Genomic DNA, 21,839 nt, shown 5'->3' on the forward strand with positions numbered 1-21,839 from the left:
ATTCCTGTGTTTTGTATTTACATAGGGGAGGTTACAAAAGCCTGTGTCACCCTGGGAGGTTCCCAGTTGGTTTGTTTGGAAGTATGCATTGTGTGGGTGCTGGTTTAGGGTCCCAGGAAGGGGGAGACCTTGACGTGGTCCTGGGCTTGATCCTTTGGTGCCAAATGTAACTGACTTCCCCCAGTTTTGCTTTTAAACATTGCTGTGAATCTGCTAGTGAGTGCTGTTTTTTTTGTGTTTTGTGTTAATGTTTGTAATGCTCCCCTGCGGACCTGAAACCCAGGTTGCTCTGGGGTTAACTGCCTGGGTTGCTGGGAACTTTGCAGCTGTCTGTCAGTGTTCAGGGCTGTGGAGTTAACCGTGGCTTAGGATGTGTACCCAGTCCAGTCTGTGAGTGCGGTCCATTCCTGTGTTTTGTGACTGCATTTGATCCCAGACTGTTTCGTCCACACCACTAGGGGTGTCTTATCACATGTGAGTGCAATTGTCACATATACCATTATCTTTGTTCCATACAATATTGGGCCATGTGGGCCATGTGGCGCTTCTGTCCCTTCATGTTGTTTACAGATTACTGATCCTGGATTGTGGCCTTGATCCATTACAGATAGCTTCCTCGACCGACCGTCATCCACTCTCATCTGATACCATCATCTCTTATGAGACTGTCTCATAGTTAGTCAATATATGACTATTTATCTCACATCTACTATTGCATTTTACACGTTGTATTTATATCATCTTAAACCACTCCTGTGTCTATCAATAGGAAATTCAGATAGGCGCTCCATCTCTCTATCCTGTTTGTACCATTGTTTGTGTGCTGATGTCAGTTTAGCATTATATTATAGCAATTCCATTAGTGATCACTCCTATTACCACATTAATTTATACCAGACCATTAGCATATAGAGGTGTATATATTATCTTGGTGAAACAAGGGCGCCCCTATCCTCCTCACACACTGTTTTTTAAAATTCTTGCACATCGACTCAATCCCATCCTCAAAAATCTAATTCATCCTGACCAAGTGGGGTTCATAAAGAATAGAGAAGCCCCTGATAATACTCGCAAAATTATAGACTTAATCAATGTAGCTACTGTTTAAAAAAAGCCTTCTATGTTCCTTTCTTTGGATGCAGAGAAGGCATTTGACAGGATTAATTGGGATTATATGTTTGCTGTCCTAAACAAAGTAGGCATAACTGGAGCTTTTCGAGATGCCATCACTACTTTATACTTATTCCCTTTAGCCTTTGTTAAACTCTCGGGATACCAATCTAAGCCCATATATATCAAGAATGGCAGGCGTCAAGGTTGTCCATTATCACCATTATTATTCACACTTTGCTTTGAACCATTAGCAGTAAAAATTAGAGACGACTCCGACATTTCTGGACTTTCTCTCTGAGCTCTATAAAACCCCTCCCATCTCACATGTACTTTAGTCTAACGTATAGTCAAGCAAAATGAGGTAAGAAAAAGGAATAAGAGCCATAATGGTGTGACGAGACCAATCTCGCCACTGTGCATTGGAGGAGCCTGGTTGCCCGCCTGCTGCCTTTAGACTATGGCCCCATGTTGAAATGCTTACCTTTCCCCTGCAAAGACACACGAAAGCCGGGTCATTCAGTACTTGCCCTATTTGAATAGTGATACCCCAGATAGCTATGCCATGTAGCCCATTTGTATAATGAAAGACTTTGGCTCCATGGCAATTGAACTGTATTTCTCTGCCTGTGATAATTACATCAACCATTGTGTAAGGTAACTGCATCAACCATTGTGTAAGGTAACTGCATCAACCATTGTGTAAGGTAACTGCATCACCCATTGTGTAAGCTCATTGTATCACAGGCAGAGGGGAGGATTTTGTGTGGGAGTGTCTGAGAGTATTGTATGTGTTTATTGGTTGTTTTACAAAACCCTGTGGGTGGTACTAATGTGTAAACATGTGTATTTAAGAACAATAAACCCACAGCTCTTGCTGATTCCTGTTTTACCCTCAAGCTGGAGCTTGGTCTCATGTTTGGGGGGAATTGCTGCTCTGAATTGTTCTTTTGCCTGTTCCAGGAGAGAAGGATTTTGTGTATTTTCCCTGCTCAGTGTATTAACTGGGTTCGTGTGTTGCTATTCCCGTATTAAGGGCATCTTTCATCTGGTATTAACCCTCAATATCAAGGTTATACCGTTACAATTGGTGGCAAGTGACGGGATGGTCCTCATCTCCTAGAAGAGCAACTACACATCCAGGGATTTACAAGTTGGGGGCAACGCATGTCCCAGTACAGTGACCCTAAAAGCAACAGATGGGAACCAGCATTGTTATACGAGGAGGAGGACCTGGATGGCCGGGATGCATTAAGGAAAGGCATCTGGTACCAGGCCCTGGATGTACAATACCAGCGGGGTGAGAGTCTAACCAGTGAAGAGCAGCGGTTGCAGAAGCAAGTGACCCTGTGGATGCCCTTCCTGGGAGAGCAGCCCCTGGAGGAATGGGTGAAGGAACTAGAGCACCGGGTATGGCAGGAGCTATGGCTGGAGGATGCCTACCAGGTGCTCTTGTGTGTATGGCACAGTATATACCCTGGGCAAGCCAGAGGGAGAGGAGTTTGATGGTCCTGGCTTGTTATGGGAATCCTTTGCAGAGCCTGACTTCGGGAGCCCTGCGCAGACCAGACTTCAGGACATTTTCTACGAGAGGGAGGCTAGGCATGACTGGGATGACCCCCGTGAGGTAGAGCAAGACCTGGCTCACCTAGCAATCCTGGAGTGGGAACTGGAGCAGGACTACCAAGATCTCTTCCACTCCATTGGGAAGGCTCAGCAGGACAGCAAGGTGACAGACCCAGGTCCAGACCCATTCAGCTGGGAAGATATTGTGGAGTTTTACTGGGAAGGACCCCAGGTGGCTGGTGGAGGTGGGACCGAGGTCTCTCCACCGGTCCTGCAGGGAATCAGGAGCCCAGTCTCCATTCCCCAGAGGCAGGCTGAGTTACAGGGGGCAGAGACAGTAGGTTATGCCCCCCATCAGCAGAGTGAGATGCAGGGGATTGGGAGCCCAGTCTCCATTCCCCAGCGGCTGGAAGTATGTATGGGAGAGGAGCTTGTTACCCCCTCTCCCCAGCGGCAGCTTAACGTACCAGAGGGAGACAGTAAGCCCCACAACCGTGCAGATGGGACCGTGATCTCTGCACTTACAGCACAGGGGGTAGGGACAGTCGGTCCTGTCCCCCAGCAACAGGGCTGTTTAGCCAAAGGGGAGACAGTCGGTCTCCCCCCACAGCAGCATGGTGCTTTGTCCAAAGGGGAGACAATCGGTCTCCCCCTCCAGCAGCACAGCTATGTATCCAAAGGGGAGACAGTCGGTCTCCCCCTCCAGCAACCAGGCTCCCACCAGGCTACTTCCATGGTAGTGCTGGCACCAGGGCAGAGTACAGCTGGTCTCTGCCCACATCGCAACCCACCAATTCAGCGTACCAGTCCCCCACACAGCTGTGGTGAGGCACCTGGACATGGACAAGTTTCTCCTCTACCCAGGTGTAGTGACCATTTATTGTGGGTGGGCTGTACTGCTGATTGTGTTTTGTGGGTGGGTTGCTGGACTAACCAGGGCACTGACCGGCAGGAGGTCAGATACCCTGTTAGTCTGTTTGGAAAAGGGGAGAGATGTGACTAGACCAATCTCGCCACTGTGCATTGGAGGAGCCTGGTTGCCTGCCTGCTGCCTTTAGACTATGGCCCCATGTTGAAATGCTTACTTTTCCCTTGCAAAGACACGAAAGCCGGGTCATTCAGTACTTGCCCTATTTGAATAGTGATACCCCACATAGCTATGCCATGTAGCCCATTTGTATAACGAAAGACTTTGGCTCCATGGCAATTGAACTGTATTTCTCTGCCTGTGATAATTACATCAACCATTGTGTAAGGTAATTGTATCAACCATTGTGTAAGGTAACTGCATCAACCATTGTGCAAGGTAATTGTATCAACCATTGTGTAAGGTAACTGCATCAACCATTGTGTAAGGTAACTGCATTAACCATTGTGTAAGGTAATTGCATCACCCATTGTGTAAGGTAATTGTATCACAGGCAGAGGGGAGGATTTTGTGTGGGAGTGTCTGAGAGTATTGTATGTGTTTATTGGTTGTTTTACAAAACCCTATGGATGGTGCTAATGTGTAAACATGTGTATTTAAGAACAATAAACCCACAGCTCTTGCTGATTCCTGTTTTACCCTCAAGATGGAGCTTGGTCTCATGTTTGGGGAGAATTGCTGCTTTGAATTGTTCTTTTGCCTGTTCCAGGAGAGAAGGATTTTGTGTATTTTCCCTGTTCAGTGTATTAACTTGGTTCGTGTGTTGCTATTCCCGTATTAAGGGCATCTTTCATCTGGTATTAACCCTCGATATCAGGGTTATACCTTTACAAATGGAATAGGGGAAAAAGATGCGCTAAAGAAAATACTAAACCCAAAAACAAAGGGTGGAGTCTCGTCGACTCACCACCATGAAAGAAACTAATTTATCAGGTAATCATAAATGTTTTATTTCATACAGGTGGTGAGAGTCCACCATCCATTACTCCTGGGAATTAATATCCAAACTGTGGAGTCCACAAGTAATAACATAAACCCACAGCCCCACAATTATTTTTTTTATTTTTTAAAAATGCACTTAAAAAAATCAATCAGGCAAGAAAAAAAATTAAGCTGAGCAACTACCTGAAGGATCTTCCTACCAAAGGCTTCCGTAGAATTTTGTAAAAGTATGTAAAGAAAACCAAGTAGCTGCTTTGCAAATTGGAAAATTGCAAATTGTAAGCCCAAGAAGTAGTGACTGGCCTAGTAGAATGAGCAGTAATCCATTGCAGTGGAGACTAACTTGCCTCCAACTAAGCCTTGAGAATCAAGAGTTTAAACCAAAAGGCCAAAGAAACAGCAGAAACGTTGTCCTTTTCTTGCACCAGAAAAGGGAATGAACAAACTAGAAGTCTGTCTAAAGTCCTTAGTAGCATCAATATAATATTTCAATGCTCTAACAACATCCAAATTATGCAAAGATCTTTTTTTAAAGCATTCTTATGATCATGACACAAAGAAGGGACCACAATTTCTTTGTTCAAGTTGTCTGAAGAAACAACTTTAGGCACGGACTGCGAAATACATGATTTTGATATTGATATTCATAATATCAAACATAGCATTACAAATAAAAGATTTGGCACTTTTGAGAAAACCAAAAGGATTTTCACTAGCAGAGTCATAACAGTAAGTTGAAACAGATGACAGTAAGTTGAAGCACCAGCCACATGAGCAATATAAATAGCCAGCCTAAGCAAACACCCTGCTTGTAAAAAGGCCCTTCTATGAAAAGACTCTAATTTTCTATTCAAAGGGTGTCTAAAAGAAGTACTTACTTCCAAAGGGATAGTAGTATGCTTAGCCAAAGTGGAAATAGCCCCATCAACTTTAGGAACAAGTTTCCCACAATTCAACATTAGCAGCAGGTAAAGAGTATAACTTTTTAAACCTTGAAAAAGGAGTAAATTAATTACCTGGCTTAGACCATTCCTTAGAAACCAGGTCAGAGACAGCATCAGGGATAGGAAATACATCAGGGAGCTTAAAAACAGTCTTAAAAACTGAATTGAAACAATTACAAGGCTTTGCCTCAGAAACCTTAGAATCTTTAACCCCTAAAGTATGTAAAACCTCTTTCAAAAGAAAACAAATATGTTCAATATTAAACTAAAAAGAGGAAGTAACAGGTTCATCATCAGAAGAAGACTCCTCATCACCAGAGGAAACTTCACCATCTGAAGGCATAACAGTATCCCTGACTTCAGGAGACATAGAACTAGTAGAAGGTAAAATCTGAACGGACCTTTTACACTTACTTGAAAGGAGGAGCGCAGCCAGTGCCTCAAAAACAGGTGTTTTGATGAGATTTTCAACACTGGATGATAAAACAGTAGCATTCTCCTGTAAAGAACAAACAGAAGATGCAGTAATAGCCATAGAACCAGCATTAGATTGGTCCGAATTCATCAACATATTTAAACATAAGTCGTATAAATAAGCTGGAGGAGAGACCTCAGCTACTTTACAATAAACACACTTAGGGCCAGAATACGAGCGGAGTACAAAAGTTTGAGCACAAGCGATAAGGGGTTTATCACGGGGTTTGCGCTTGTCTGGCTTACCGCTCATATTACAAGTTGAAAGTAAACGTGATCGCTTGAGCACAATCACTATTTACACTATAATGATTACAGCGACTTCAGAGCTCTGGTAACTATTTCACAAAACTAAAAAGTGTCACAACGCATCAAAATACATTAGAAAGTACAGTTACATTCATAATAACCCTATCTAATAAAATGTATTTTAACAAAATATTGCAAACAAAAATTAAAAGGGCTCAAAGACAGGTGATATCAGGTGTTAAAAAGAAAAAGGCAGACAAAGGCCTTTAACATAGACATACATACATATACTTGTCTAAAGATGTATATGTGTGTGTGTGTGTATGTATATATATATATATATATATATATATATATATATAAATATATATATAAATGAAGAAAAAGCTGCAGCACTCCAAACAATTTTTTGTCTGGTTTATTTCAAGCAAAAAGACATAGACGACGTTTCGGGCTTTGCCCTTTTTCAAGCCAAGTGATTAGAACCATAATTAGGGCCTACCTTTTATAGGCTGTGAGTGAATCAAAACATAGGTGCATTGTATTCAAGTGATTCAATTTTAAAGAGACAGTACTGTTTACAGAACCCAATACTTCTATCTTTACTATATTCACATATATAAAAAAATACAGTATTATTGTTATTTACTATCGGCTAGATTTAGAGTTGGGCGGTAGCCGTGAAAACCAGCGTTAGAGGCTCCTAACGCTGGTTTTAACGCACTCTGGTATTTGGAGTCAGTCAGGAAAGGGTCTAACGCTCACTTTGCAGCCGTGACTTTTCCATACCGCAGATCCCCTTACGTCAATTGCGTATCCTATCTTTTCAATGGGATCTTTCTAACGCCGGTATTTAGAGTCGTGGCTGAAGTGAGCGTTAGAAATCTAACGACAAAACTCCAGCCGCAAAAAAAGTCAGTAGTTAAGAGCTTTCTGGGCTAACGCCGGTTCATATAGCTCTTAACTACTGTGCTCTAAAGTACACTAACACCCATAAACTACCTATGTACCCCTAAACCGAGGTCCCCCCACATCACCGCCACTCTATTAAATTTTTTAACCCCTAATCTTCCGCTCCGTACACCGCCGCCAGCTAAATTATCCCTATGTACCCCTAATCTGCTGCCCCTAATACCGCCGACACCTATATTATATTTATTAACCCCTAATCTGCCCCCCCAACGTCGCCGCCACCTACCTACACTTATTAACCCCTAATCTGCCGAGCGGACCTCACCGCTACTATAATAAAGTTATTAACCCTTAATCCGCCTCACTCCCGCCTCAATAACCCTATAATAAATAGTATTAACCCCTAATCTGCCCTCCCTAACATCGCCGACACCTAACTTCAAGCATTAACCCCTAATCTGCCGACCGGAGCTCACCGCTATTCTAATAAATTTTTTAACCCCTAAAGCTAATTCTAACCCTTACACCCCCCTAACTTAAATATAATTTAAATCTAACGAAATAAATTAACTATTATTAAATAAATTAATCCTATTTAAAGCTAAATACTTACCTGTAAAATAAACCCTAATATAGCTACAATATAAATTATAATTATATTGCTGCTATTTTAGGATTAATATTTATTTTACAGGCAACTTTGTAATTATTTTAACCAGGTACAATAGCTATTAAATAGTTAATAACTATTTAATAGTTACCTAGTTAAAATAATTACAAAATTACCTGTAAAATAAGTCCTAACCTAAGTTACAATTAAACCTAACACTACACTATCAATAAATAAATTAAATAAAATACCTACAATTACCTACAATTAAACCTAACACTACACTCTCAATAAATTAATTAAATACAATACCTACAAATAAATACATTTAAATAAACTAACTAAAGTACAAAAAATAAAAAAGAACTAAGTTACAAAAAATAAAAAAATATTTACAAACATTAGAAAAATATTACAACAATTTTAAACTAATTACACCTACTCTAAGCCCCCTAATAAAATAACAAAGCCCCCCAAAATAAAAAAATGCCCTACCCTATTCTAAATTAAAAAAGTTCAAAGCTCTTTTACCTTACCAGCCCTTAAAAGGGCCCTTTGTGGGGCATGCCCCAAAGAATTCAGCTCTTTTGCCTGTAAAAGAAAAATACAACCCCCCCAACATTAAAACCCACCACCCACATACCCCTAATCTAACCCAAACCCCCCTTAAATAAACCTAACACTACCCCCCTGAAGATCATCCTACCTTGTCTTCACCACACCGGGTATCACACCGATCCGTCCTGGCTTCGAAGTCTTCATCCAAGCCCAAGCAGCGGCTGGCGATCCATAATCCGGCTGAAGTCTTCTATCAAGCGTTGGCTGAAGAGGTCCAGAAGAGGCTCCAAAGTCTTCATCCTATCCGGGAAGAAGAGGCGATCCGGACTGGCAACCATCTTGATCCAAGCGGCATCTTCTATCTTCATCCGATGACGAACGGCTCCATCCTGAAGACCTCCAGCGCGGATCTATCCTCTTCATCCGACGTCCAACTGAAGAATGAAGGTTCCTTTAAGGGACGTCATCCAAGATGGCGTCCCTCAAATTCCGATTGGCTGATAGGATTCTATCAGCCAATCGGAATTAAGGTAGGAAAATTCTGATTGGCTGATGGAATCAGCCAATCAGATTCAAGTTCAATCCGATTGGCTGATTGGATCAGCCAATCAGATTGAGCTCGCATTCTATTGGCTGATTGGAACAGCCAATAGAATGCGAGCTCAGAATTTTCCTACCTTAATTCCGATTGGCTGATAGAATCCTATCAGCCAATCGGAATACGAGGGACGCCATCTTGGATGACGTCCCTTAAAGGAACCTTCATTCTTCAGTTGGACGTCGGAAGAAGAGGATAGATCCGCGGTGGAGGTCTTCAGGATGGAGCCGTTCGTCATCGGGTGAAGATAGAAGATGCTGCTTGGATCAAGATGGTTGCCGGTCCGGATCGCCTCTTCTTCCCGGATAGGATGAAGACTTTGGAGCCTCTTCTGGACCTCTTCAGCCGACGCTTGATAGAAGACTTCAGCCGGATTATGGATTGCCAGCCCCTGCTTGGGCTTGGATGAAGACTTCGGAGCCAGGACGGATCGGTGTGATACCCGGTGTGGTGAAGACAAGGTAGGATGATCTTCAGGGGGGTAGTGTTAGGTTTATTTAAGGGGGGTTTGGGTTAGATTAGGGGTATGTGGGTGGTGGGTTTTAATGTTGGGGGGGTTGTATTTTTCTTTTACAGGCAAAAGAGCTGAATTCTTTGGGTCATGCCCCACAAAGGGCCCTTTTAAGGGCTGGTAAGGTAAAAGAGCTTTGAACTTTTTTAATTTAGAATAGGGTAGGGCATTTTTTTATTTTGGGGGGCTTTGTTATTTTATTAGGGGGCTTAGAGTAGGTGTAATTAGTTTAAAATTGTTGTAATATTTTTCTAATGTTTGTAAATATTTTTTTATTTTTTGTAACTTAGTTCTTTTTTATTTTTTGTACTTTAGTTAGTTTATTTAAATGTATTTATTTGTAGGTATTGTATTTAATTAATTTATTGAGAGTGTAGTGTTAGGTTTAATTGTAGGTAATTGTAGGTATTTTATTTAATTTATTTATTGATAGTGTAGTGTTAGGTTTAATTGTAACTTAGGTTAGGATTTATTTTACAGGTAATTTTGTAATTATTTTAACTAGGTAACTATTAAATAGTTATTAACTATTTAATAGCTATTGTACCTGGTTAAAATAATTACAAAGTTACCTGTAAAATAAATATAAATCCTAAAATAGCTACAATATAATTATAATTTATATTGTAGCTATATTAGGGTTTATTTTACAGGTAAGTATTTAGCTTTAAATAGGAATAATTTATTTAATAAGAGTTAATTTATTTCGTTAGATTTAAATTATATTTAACTTAGGGGGGTGTTAGTGTTAGGGTTAGAATTAGCTTTAGGGGTTAATACATTTATTATAGTAGCGGTGCGATCCGGTCAGCAGATTAGGGGTTAATGTTTGAAGTTAGGTGTCGGCGATGGTAGGGAGGGCAGATTAGGGGTTAATACTATTTATTATAGGGTTATTGAGGCAGGAGTGAGGCGGATTAGGGGTTAATACATTTATTATAGTAGCAGTGTGGTGCGGTCGGCAGATTAGGGGTTAATTATTGTAGGTAGGTGGAGGCGACGTTGTGGGGGGCAGATTAGGGGTTAATAAATATAATATAGGGGTCGGCGGTGTTAGGGGCAGCAGATTAGGGGTACATAGGTATCATGTAGGTAGCGGCGGTATATGGAGCGGCAGATTAGGGGTTAATAATAATATGCAGGTGTCAGCGATAGCGGGGTCGGCAGATTAGGGGTTAATAAGTGTAAGGTTAGGGGTGTTTAGACTCGGGGTACATGTTAGAGTGTTAGGTGCAGACTTAGGAAGTGTTTCCCCATAGAAAACAATGTAGCTGCGTTAGGAGCTGAACGCTGCTTTTTTGCAGGTGTTAGGTTTTTTTTCAGCTCAAACAGCCCCATTGTTTTCTATGGGGGAATCGTGCACGAGCACGCTTTTGAAGCTGACCGCATCCGTAAGCACCGCTGGTATCGAGAGTTGCAGTGGCGTTAAATATGCTCTACGCTCCCTTTTTTGGAGCCTAATGCAGCCATTCTGTGAACTCTAAATACCAGCTGTATTTAAAAGGTGCGGGGGAAAAAAAGCATGCGTAGCTAACGCACCCCTTTGGCCGCAGAACTCTAAATCTAGCCGTAAGTTTATAAGTTAGTGACTTAATTTTAAAATTATGTTACTTGTTTGTTTGTGTTTAAATTACTGTGCAATAAAAAAAGTTCATTTACATAAACTAACAAACAATTTTTTAATCATTTAAGAAGTATATATACACACACACACACACATATAAACACATACATACATATAACGACATACAGTATATATATATATATATATATATATATATATATATATATATATACATAGTATATATACACACACAAACACATATAAACACATACATACATATAACGACATACAGTATATATATATATATATAAGGGATTGAATAGAGACTATAAGAAAACCACACAGAAAACTCAGGGATTGTGAACCTTTCAAACTACCACCTGTCAGGGCCAGAGATATCAGTACTGTGTAAAGGATTATCATTCTGTCCAAGTACAAATCTAGACAAAATCTAACTGTACTCAGACTTAGAAGAATTCTTCAGGAGATTGCGGCTAAAAGATTTCGTCTATGACAAAGAAAATACCAGCACTATGGAGGACTACAATGGAAAGAAAAAGAACACAATCTTCACACCTGCACCAGGACGCAACACAAAATTGGACAGCTATATTGAAAGCTTCCGGTTGAGAACTGCATCTCTGCTCAACACACAGCAGAAAAAAATAATGTATAACCTCTCACACTTAGAAAAAAAACGCTATAAAAAACTTAAGAAATAATGAAAATATTACCATTAAGCCTGCGGACAAGGGAGGAGCAGTGGTGATCATGAATACACAGGACTACATCACAGAGGGAAATAGACAATTATCAGATCAAACTTATTACAAAAAACTGGAAAAGGACCCCACCCAGGAATACACTTTGCAACTTAGAAAACTAATTAAAACATTCCCTAAACACACGCAACATAAAATGGACAAACAGGTGCCCTCTAACCCTAGCATAGGGACATTCTACATGCTCCCAAAAATCCACAAACCAGGGAACCCAGGAAGACCAATAATAACAGGCATGGACACTCTGACTGAACAACTATCGGGCCTAGTGGAGAATATTCTTAAGCCCTTAGTTATTAACACCACTAGCTTTATAAAAGACACCACTGATTTTCTTAACAAAATCAGCCAGATAACAGAATTGCCAGAGGATACTCTACTTGTGACAATGGATGTAGAATCCCTGTACAGCAATATTCCACATAAAGATGGTATTGATGCCTGCTTAAACTTTCTTTCCTCCAACAGCCCTAACCAGACATATAGTGCTTCTACAGTCAGTAAACTTACAGAATTTATACTTACTCACAATTATTTCATCTTCAACCACTCCATCTACTTACAAACCATGGGAACAGCCATGGGCACCAAAATGGCACCACAGTACGCAAACCTCTTCATGGCTGACTTAGAGCAGAGATTCCTAGCCACTCACCCTCACAAACCCTTCAAATACTTTCGCTACATCGATGATATTTTCATCATATGGACAGAAGGAGAAAAAAACCTTGAACATTTTCATAAATCATTTAATCTATTTCATGCATCAATCAAGCTTAAAATGAACTTTTCTAGAGACTGTGTCAGCTTCCTGGATACAACAATATCCATCACAAATGGAAAACTGCACTCATCTGTATACAGGAAACCAACAGATAGATGCAGCTACCTCCACAGCTCCAGCTCCCACCCCAATCACATTAAAAAATCCATAATCTACAGTCAGGCTACAAGATACCACAGAATTTGCTCAGATACCAAGGACCGTGACAAACACCTCATCACACTGTCCCAATCATTCAGAGAAAAAGGTTACAAAACAAGGATTATAAATAAAAAAATTAACTCTGCCCTCAATACTCCACGTGAAAACTTACTACAATACAGGGAGAAGAAAAACATATCACGTATCCCACTAGTAGTCAAATACAACCCTGCTGTGGAAGGGATACGAAAAATCATAAAAGACTTACAGCCACTACTCTTAGAGGATCCCACACTCAAAAAAATCTTTCCAAAACCCCCAATCCTGGCATACAGACAACCACCTAACCTAAAGCAGAAACTAGTTCATAGGAAGCTACCCCTTGAGAAAAAGAACACTCAGAATGGAACCAAGTGCTGCTATAAAGCTCTCTGCAAACTGTGTCAACACGTTTGTAAAAGCAGCACAGCAAATCACAATAATAAATCTTATAACATTAAAGGGGCATATTCATGTATATCTGCAAATGTGGTATACATGATACATTGCACTGCATGTGAAGTGGGATGCTATATTGGAGAAACAAGCTAAAAACTGCACCTTCGGATGAACTTACACAAACACTCAATCAAAAACCACTGTGAAACAAAATACTGCACCCCTGTTGGTCACCATTTCACCCAACCTGACCACTCCATCCAAAACCTCAAAATCAAAATTCTCAGAGGCAACTTCAAAAACACCATGGAAAGAAAAACCTTTGAAATGAAAATGATAATGCACTTCAACCTGTTTAATTCTGGACTAAATGTGGACTCTGGATTCTTAACACATTATCAAAATTTTTTGTAATGTACTTTCATTTAGTCAATTACATTGTATATTCCACATTCTTTATACATAGGTACACAGGTAAGCCTATGTCCGCACTTTTGTCTTTTTTTAACTTTTGTATTCCCCCTGTATATACAATTTCACATTTTTATAGATATTGATTCAATGTTGATATATAACTTTATGTCAGTATATGCTCCATGTAAAGCTATATATTTCCCCTGTCTGTTCTCCTAGGGCTCTATTTATCATCATAATTCTCCTACTTTTGCGCCTATAATTACTCTGTCGGATTTATTCTCCTATTTATCAACACATTTTACGCCCAAAATAAGCTGTAATACGACCTAAAAATACTACCAGTTTTTCGCTCTCGCCAAGGCGCACAGGTGCGCCAAATACAGCGAAAAAACAATGGATTTCAGTCGTATTTTTAGAAATACTCCCAACAAATCGCCGAAAATCATATTTATCATTATTTTGCGCCAAAGGAGAACCTATAATTCTCCTATAAATCCGACCGTGAAAATACTCCATAACCAAGTAGGAGAACTTACAATTTATTCCCATATTTTATTCATAGAAGATGGAGTTTTTTTTTATTTTGGCCGCTATTTCTCTTGCTCAGTCCCATGAAAATCGTGAAAATGATGGAAATATGTTCCGGAGACGACAAAGAGTTCCTCGATTGTTTTTGCCCCGTTGTGGACTTTGAGGCATTATCCGATCGTGAAATTAAGCGCAAATTCAGGATAAACCGAGAAAGCATTTTGAATCTATATTCTCTGATTAAAAATGACATTGATCCCCGAACCAGAAGAACAAGGGCAATACCTGGACTTTTGAAATTACTCGCAGTTTTACATTTTTTGGCAACCGGATCTTTTCAGGCTGTATCCAGTGATGTTGTGGGCATGAGTCAGCCTTCATTTTGCCGCCATTTAACAATTGTTTTAAAAGCAATTCTAAAACATCTTTCTACATTTATTTATGTTCCTAGGAATGTGCATGAATGGCATACAGTGAAGTCCAACTTTTACCAAGTAGCCGGTATGCCCAATGTTCTTGGTGCTATAGATTGCACCCATATTGCTCTTAGACCACCATCCCTAAGGGAGGAGCAATATAGGAACAGGAAAAGCTTTCATTCCCTAAACATACAGGCTGTGTGTGATGCAAACTTTAGAATTTGGGCTGTTCGATCTGGGTTTCCTGGATCATGTCATGATTTCCACATCCTAAAACAATCTGCACTATTTTCTGCTTTTGAACAGGGCAACATGCCACACGGTTGGCTATTAGGTAAATATGAACTTATTTCCATATAATCTAATTATAATGCAATCAGTTCTCTGTATTTTTTGGAAGTTTTTTTCTGATTTGCACTTTATACATGTCATAAATATATATATGAATTATGATTAATTGTAATGTTTAAATTATTTATAATCTCTAATCAATTTTTCTTTTTAAAAAATAGGTGATAGTGGTTATCCGTGCCGAACTTGGCTGTTGACACCTGTCCCAATGCCACATACCAGAGGAGAAATTAAATTTAATGAATCCCACCGTAGCACAAGAAGTGCTATCGAAAGAACTTTTGGGGTTTTAAAAATGCGTTTCAGAGTTTTGGATAGGTCTGGAGGAGCACTTCAATATTCGCCTGAAAAATGTAATGATATAATTCTAGTTGCATGCATGTTGCACAACATTGCAATTTCCCAAGGCAATTTAGAGGAGGAGTGTCCCTCAAGAAATTATAGGCAGATACACTACAAGGGCAGGTGTACAAAATAGATTGGAAATTATTGAAAGATATTTTTCATGTAAGTATTATTGCAAACTATTTAGAATTGTGTATTATTTTATTAAATTTTATGTATTTGAATTACTAATATTTCTTTTTTTTTTTTCAGAATACATGTCATCACCCAGAGTTTTAATTCTTTTATAAGAAATGTACACAATTCTTTGATATTGAAGTTAACTCCACCCATTTGAAAAAATAAAACTTTTGCTTATTTATCAAAAATGTTTCTTTTATTAAGGGATAAATATCATTAATGAAAATATAACCAAAACAAACTATATATAAATATGAAACAAACTTTAAAATAAACAAAGCGAAAATAAATGTCAATCACAACAAAATTTAAAAACCAGAAAATATATACACTTAATTTTTTGGATTCTGTGTATCAATTCTGAGATCTCCGATTCATAATTTCTATTTTTTTTTTTATAATATTCACTTTTTATTTCTGAATCACGTTTCAGAATATTGTTCCTTTGTTTCTGTAATTCAATGAGTTCCTTAAAAAAAGCACTTTGTTCCTGTCTAAATGAGGATGCCATATCTGTCAGTGCCTGTATGTCATTTGTTCGCTCTGTGATTGGAGGTTGTCTGACTTCTTCTGCTGTTTCATCAATGTCAGATTCGTTGACCATTGGACTTGCAGCAGGTGTATTTAAATCAGGTGGTGTTGGTCCCTCCTGTGTGTGACCATGTATTTGTGTCTCATCATCATCATCATCATCGTCTTGATTGATGGTGTCCTCGACTAGTGGTTGCAGTGTCAATTCAACCTGTTCTTCTTCAAAAACAAAAATAAAATTAAAAAACAAATTAAATAAAATAAAAACAACCATATCTAACCTTTAAAATTTACCATTTCCATACATACCATCATATAATGCAATTGAACTATCTTGCATAGTTTGAAGCAATGCTCTAACACCTGTTGAGAAATAAAAGGGTTAACAAACTATATTTTCAATTTTTGAGATTTCAATGTACACATGCGTTCAATTTCAATACCCATACAAACATTGTTTGCTTGATTACAAATTAAATTCCGTTACAAGGTTCATTATATTTATATAATTATGTTAAGAATATATATTTTGTTTGGTTATTTATTTGTGCTTAATATTGCTTTTTAATTATGCCCGTTCAAAAGGGCAATTTATGGTATTACAGTAGTCACACCCATAGCTCTATACATCACCCACCCCTCTAACCCTATGTTTTGCAATCTCGATCTCCAAACACTGCGAAGTCTCTTTTTTTCTCTCTATCTACCATTTTCTTTTTCTCTCCATCACCAACACCTCTCTTTTGAGATCTCTATCTCTCTCACCTTCTATCTCTATCCCCTCCTTTCTATCTCTCTTCCCTCCTGTGTTATCCATCTTTCTCTCTCAACAGCACTTTTTTGAAAAGCCTCTGACAAACTAACGATATGATATACACATATAATTTATTTTTTATATTGCTTACATGCGCTTTCTTCTCGATCTCTATTTGTTTGGGAAGTTGAAGCTTGAGGTTCCTGAGATGTGGTTTCATGGACAAAAGGTTGGTCCTCCTGTGCATTTACCTCCTCTTCCCCACAGACATCCTCATGTTGTTCTTAAATATAAATAAAAAAAATTCAATTCACAATATACCTACAAATGTAAGAACACCACCCAACAAAAAAAAAAAAAGAAATAATAAAAAAACATTTTACCTCTAAAGTCCATTGTGTCTCCAGGAACATCCAGGCCGACCACAACTGCATCCCCCATCCTGGCATAGAGAATTTGTTCGAAATCAGTCAATTCCGCCCTGTATCCTGGTCCTCCACCTGTTGCTTTAGCCGATTGTTTAGCTTGGCATACCTTTTTTTTTATGTTCTTTCTTATGTCGTTAACCCTCTTACGACATGCCCTTACATCCTTCGGAAAGCTACCTTCTGAAGACACAGATGCGCTGATTTGGGTCCATATTGCCCGCTTTCTCTGTGGGTTAACAGTTCTTGCCTGGTAGCCGATTATCTCCTCATAATGTTCCACCACTTGTTCCACCAAAATACAATTTTGACGATGGGTGAACATCACACTTCTCCCACTTTTTGTCTTTCCTGCTTGCAATGATGCCATCTTAAAAATGAGTAGTTAAACTGCGCAAAATGGTATCCACAATTTAACTAAACTTAAATTTAAGTTACAATCTAATTTAAAGAATTTGTGCATAAAGGTTGCGAGAAAAGGGCGTGAACTTTATTTTTCTGGAAAGATCCCTATGTCGCATTAGTATTTATAAATAAAAATAAAATAAAATGAATAACGGTCATGTGTTTGGTTATGTGTAAATATTGTAATTTGAATAATATTTATATAAATTCTTATTACATGTTAGTTTTGTCTGTTAAAGTAACAATTGTTATATTTGATGGATACTAGCATAAAAAAATACATTTGTTGCAATACGGTAAAAAGTTAAGGTTTGCTTAGAAACTATTAGAGACAATTGATACAATAAAGATTATAAAGCTTAGGATGTAACTAAAAGTTAATAAAAGTTTATAATACATATTGAAACATAGATTGAAACTTATACAAATACCAATCTATATCAATATTGATTTAAAATATTGGATTATTTTATTACTTGTAATTGCGCATTTTTATATAGAAATTAGTTCCGTTACTTGGCTACACCCTAGAAATAGAAATCAGCACAGCAAGATGGCAAGATCTAGGAAATTCTCTATAGGTGAACTATTGATAATTTCATATACAATGGAAAAATATTTTCAAAAAAAAAAAAGGGGAATTTACACCTTGGACCAGGATAGGAGAAATAATATTCTCTGTGAAATGGTAAGAAGAGTGAGGCGTATATCTGGACAGAGGAGGACCAGAAAGCAATGCCTAAAACGCTACAATGATTTGTACAGGAGACAATCTAAATTGAGGACACTTATCCGGTGTTACCTGCGCAAATGTAAGACTTTGACATAATCCAGATTTAATTTTTAAAATATATGTTACTCAGAAATGTGTGTATAACATTTGTATTTTTATCAATTTCATAACATGTGCATTGGAAAACACATTTATTTTATAAAACTATCAAATTTAATTGTGTTATATAATTTTATTGTATCTCTAGAAATCACTTAGAGAAAAGAAATTCTAGATATGCTCAGAGTCTGGTGATTTATGGCTGTACATTTGTCTATTGTGATTGGCTAACACATTTTAATAGAATTTTACTTTCACAGTTATCTTGAGTGTTGTTTCTAAAGTTAATTAACTTACATTGTTTGGGTTCTCTACTTTACAAGTTTAAAAAGAGATAGTGATGTAAATCTTTGGATTCAACAGTAGACACTGTCTCCCTTGAAGAATGACACAGTTGTTATAATATATCTGATTCTTTCTTTTATCTATTTATACTGAATTATAAGCCAACTTTGTTTTGATGTTTGTAAAAGAAAAGAATGTGTGAAAGTATGTTGTGCACATCCTAGTATTAAGGCGATTAGATAAAATAAAATAAAATTTTAGAAAGATTATCTAATCTATTTCTAACATTGGAAATATGGTCTTTTTCAAAAAGATATGTACAAATTAATAATTTTTCTTTTCTATTAAATTGTAGATTAAATATGATTTTACATTATATAATATGGAAAGTGCAACTAATTTGTTTACATTTTTAAATAGTTAAAAACCGTAGAGCACCGAGATATCTCTGTCCAATTGATGACAATTCCTCAAGTTCTGGTGGAGAATCTGACCCCTTGCCAAGGGTGTTTATGGACAGGGAGGGAAATGATATTCCAGGTATTTATAAATTGTAATAATTTATATATATATATATATAGATCCATACAATGTTGGCAATAAAATGAACATTTTTTGTGTTTAAGTAATAAGAAGGCAACAACGTAGGGCAAGGCCTATTATTGAAAATGAGTCAAATGAGGAAGAAGAACTTCAGAATCCGAATTTGGAAGGTTAAATTAATTTTATTACTTTTTATTGCATTTATAATAAAAAAATAATTTTATTTGAAATGTAAACCATTGTTTTGTTATACATAGATGATGCAGAAATTCAGGTTGAGAATTACCGTCAAGATGGAGAGGCAAATAATGAGGAGAGAGAAGAAGTGGTACAAGATTATGAAATAGAACAAGTGCGTGTGCAGGAAGAAGATTTAGAAGATAGTAAGTAATAATATATTAGAAAAATTCTAGTGATAACAGAATATTGTACTACCGAATATTATATATATATATATATATATATATATATATATATAGAGAGAGAGAGAGAGAGAGAGAGAGAGAGAGAGAGTGAGAGAGAGAGAGAGATAGATAGAGAGAGAGAAATAAAAAAAAAAGGATAATGAATTATTTTTAATATATACAAGTGGAGTAAAATCTAAAATTTCATTTTATACAGTGATGCAAGAAGAAGAGGTGGACAGAGAGGTGCATGATGAAAATAGTTCAAATGATTCCTCTGATACCATTAATTATGACTGGGGTGAGTATATCAGACATGTGTTTATATATGGATTTAAAAATACATAAGAATAACCGTATTCTTTATTTTATACAGTACCTGAAGATCAAAACATATTGATTAACAAGAAACAGTTATTGGAGATATTAAAGACAGCTGAAAAAGGACTTAAAGAAAACTATTCAAGTTTACATGAAATTCGCCTTAAAATAGAAAAAATGTAACAATACAATTTGATTTTTCATAATGTGACCAAATTTTATTTTTATTTTTGTGATAAAAAATAAATATTTATGTTTAACCGTGTATTGGTGTCCTTATAAATTATTATAAACATAACACTGAAATCAATATAACAATGTATGAGATTGAATAAGGGACAGTCTACAATCTATTTTTTTATTGTTTGCAAAAGATTGATATTCACTTTATTTCTGAGTTTAATGTTTAGCATTAACAACTCATTTATATTAATACACTTTTTTTTTTAATCTGTGGTTACCTTGGACTTCTTCCAGCTCACTGATGAAATGACTATCACTGATTATTATCTATTCTCTTGCATTAGCATTGTGTAGTAACCCCAGTGTCTGAACAGAGTGTTATCTATATGGCCAACGTGTAATTTCAAACTCTTTTGAAAAGATATTTCAAAAGCCTGTGATAAGAGGCAACCATGAAATTAGCATATGAAGTATGTTTAGTTTAAAATAAGATTATTTACAAAAAAGACATTTCACCAGAAAAGAAATGTGAAATTGTATTAATATTAATAAAGGTAGAATGGCAATAGTTTACTGTCCATAGAAACACTTTTGAAATAGTCATGTGGGTCATGCCAAGGGGGCTTGGATCATGTCAGCTATGAAAAAACATTCTTCTAAAAAATAGGAGGGGAAGAGAACGGCACACCTGGTCTATCCCATTCCTTATTAAAAAATTTTTAGTAAACCTCTTTAGGTATTGGAAAAACATCAGTACACACCGGCACTGCATATTATTTATCCAGTCTACACAATTTCTCTGGCACTGCGATTGTACACATTCATTCAGAGCAGCCAAAGCCTCCCTGAGCAACAAGTGGAGGTTCTCAAGCATAAATTTTAAATGTAGAAATATCAGAATCAGGTGAAATCATCTTCCCTGAGTCAAAAAAAAAAAAAAAATCACCCACAGACTAAGCATATTGTGAGGTAGTATCATACATGGTTCTTAAAGTGTCTGTATGCTCTGTATCTACCCCCAGAGCTAACTGCTTTCCTTTAATTTCAGGTAGTCTGACTAATACTGCTGCCAGAATATTATTCACCACCTTTGCCATGTCTTGTAAAATAAACGCTATGGGCGCCCTTGATGTACTTGGCGCCATTTGAGCGTGAGTCCCTGAAGCGGGAGTCGAAGGGTCTGACACGTGGGGAGAGTTAGTCGGCATAACTTTCCCCTCGACAGAATCCCCTGGTAAAAGAAACGCTATGGGTGCCCTTGATGTACTTGGCGCCATTTGAGCGTGAGTCCCTAAAGCGGGAGTCAAAAGGTCTGACACGTGGGGAGAGTTAGTCAGCATAACTACCCCCACGACAGAATACTCTGGTGATAATGTTTTTAAAGACAAAAAATGATCTTTATTGTTTAACATGAAATCAGTACATCTGGTACACATTCTAAGATGGGGTTCCACCATGGCTTTAAAACATAATGAACACAGAGCTTCCTCTATGTTAGACATGTTAGAACAGACTAATAATGAGACTAGTAAGCTTGGAAAACACTTTAAATCAAGTTAACAAGCAAATATATAAAACGTTACTGTGCCTTTAAGAGAAACAAATTTTGTCAAAATTTGAAAAACAGTGAAAAAAAGGCAGTAAAACAAACGAAATTTTACAGTACATGTAATAAGGTAACAGAGCATTGCACCCACTTGCAAATGGATGATTAACCCCTTAATGCAAAAAACAGATCAAAAAAACGACATAGACGTTTTTAAAAACAGACACAACAAACTGCCACAGCCAACAGTGGAAAGCTT

General features: G+C 37.6%; 1 long non-coding RNA gene across 1 annotated transcript; it reads left to right on the forward strand.

The window, feature by feature from the left end:
• Positions 1-18,995: 18,995 nt before the first annotated feature.
• Positions 18,996-19,457, forward strand: LOC128651519 (uncharacterized). The gene is made up of 3 exons (XR_008401106.1): positions 18,996-19,123; positions 19,210-19,296; positions 19,384-19,457. It is a non-coding gene; the product is annotated as an uncharacterized LOC128651519 (long non-coding RNA).
• The last annotated feature ends 2,382 nt before the right edge of the window (positions 19,458-21,839 follow it).

Source organism: Bombina bombina, chromosome 3, assembly GCF_027579735.1.
Source record: "Bombina bombina isolate aBomBom1 chromosome 3, aBomBom1.pri, whole genome shotgun sequence".
In the NCBI taxonomy this organism is placed as follows: domain Eukaryota; kingdom Metazoa; phylum Chordata; class Amphibia; order Anura; family Bombinatoridae; genus Bombina; species Bombina bombina.